Source organism: Ursus americanus, chromosome 14 (assembly GCF_024610735.1).
Source record: "Ursus americanus isolate L20-20 chromosome 14, mUrsAme1.1.p, whole genome shotgun sequence".
Lineage (NCBI taxonomy): Eukaryota > Metazoa > Chordata > Mammalia > Carnivora > Ursidae > Ursus > Ursus americanus.
Window position 1 is genome coordinate 1,354,428 of NC_142140.1, and position 1,992 is coordinate 1,356,419.

Genomic DNA, 1,992 nt, shown 5'->3' on the forward strand with positions numbered 1-1,992 from the left:
GGACCGCACTGTCTTTGCAAGATAGGCCGGAGTGCGCCAGGCTGAGGGGGGATTCAGGGCAGCAGGCAGGTTCCAACGCCATGGCATCCCTCATGCTGGTCACCATGAGGGCGCCCAGGGCTGTCTCAAGAGCAGGAGTCCGTGGGAGAGTTGACAAGTTGGTGTCCCCTGCTGGGAAGCGGCCAGCTGGAGCTCAGCCTGTCCATCAGCCTGTCCACACAGCTGGAGCTTTGGACTATGCTCGTGAGGCTCCCCTGCCGCTAACCAGCTGAGGGGGTCTGCCTGGAGCCCCTCAGCCTGGACAGGCATGAGGTGGTTGGCCCCAGAAGCGCTGAATGGGGCCCTACCAGGAGCTGAGAACTAGCTGTGGCCACCTCTCCCCCAGGCAGCACTTCCAGGGTGGCAGGTGGCCTGGTAGTGACTGCATGAGGGGCCGGTCAGATGGGGGGATGGGCAGATGGAGGACTGTACTGCCCACCGGGCTTGAGCCCAAAGAAGATTCATTAGTGAAATGCTTTGGGCTGGTGGGGCTGGTGAGTGAGGATTTTGAGAGCTCGGATGTCACTGTGTCTTAGCACTTGCGGTTGGGAATTGTCAAAAGCCTGCGTCACCTGGTATAAGGGAGGCTGGAGCTGAGAGCCTGAGCCTAAGGCATCCTGCTGGGCGCCATGCTTGGCCAGAGCAGCAGGAGGGAGCCGTGCCTCCTTGGGCTTCCCGCGACCATCTGCATGCACCAGGTGGGCTGCACCACGGCCCCTGGCGCCCTGCCTCCACCACACGCTCAGGCCCCTGCAGGCCCGGTGCAGAGCTCTCTGCATATGAGCAGACAGGACTTTGGGCCAGAATGTGATAAGGTACCCAGTGCACCCAGTCGGCTCTTTGCCTGTGAGGTCCAGTTTCCACGTGTGCCTCACCTTTCCCACCCGCAGAAAGAGCAGGGCGGTCACCCACGGGGAGACGTGGAGAAGTCTGTGGTGGATGGTGGGAACCCGGCTGCAGGCTCCTGGGGTCCAACCCCAGGCTCGGTATCGCCACGTGACTTTAGTGGTGTCTCCTCATCTGGAAGTGGGCTCACTCCAGTATCCACATGACAGGGCTCTCGGGGTGGGGGGGATTGAACGGGTTGATGCAGGTCCAGAGCTGGGCACAGTGATGCAGTCCCTGTCGGGGGTTCTCTGTGTGGTGGTGGCTGCAGTGTGGGCTAACTCAGCAACAGAGAACACTAACAAGGGGGGGATGGCTCCAGGGCTCTGCTGAGGGGGGCGGATGCTCTCAGCAGGTCTGACTTGCCTCTGAGGTACTGAGTTGTGGGTGGGGGTGGGGTGGGTGTTGGAGGGGGCAGGAGCTGGGAAAATGAAAGTCACAGCTAGCTTTGATCAGGCACACAGTGTAAGAGTTTCACATGGGTTATTCCAGCCCTGTAAGGAGGTCCTAATAAAATCCACACCAGCTTCCCCAACCTACAGACAAGGAAATGGAGGCCAGGAAAGAGTTGACAATCTGCTCAAGTCACACAGCCAGCAAGTGCCGGATCTGGGCTTCAAACCCATCTGCCACCATCCCAGCCCAGGGCCCTGATTTGTTGAAAAGGGGACACTTTCCTGGTTGAGGTCAGGACTGATCTCTGGCAGGGGTGGGAGGCCAGGGCATCAGGCATCTCGGTGGTGTGCAGACACGTGCTAGAAGTCACTGACTCACACGGCCACAGACTCCCCATTGACTCCCCATCCTCCTGCTCGAGGGGCGAGCTCAGTGAGCCACAGGCTTCTTTGCCCTCACCAGCCTGTGCTGGGCTTCCAGAGAGAGCTTCTATCTGGATTTAACAAGAGTTTTCTAGTATGCTCATTTTTGCAACTATCTTCTATTGAGGATGAGTGATGCTAATTGACACAAGCTCTGTTTCTCCAAATGACACAGCTATTTCTTGAAAGAACGCCTTAAGTGAAAAAACGCGAATATAAGCAAGCAAAGCAGGATACAAGGGACACATGC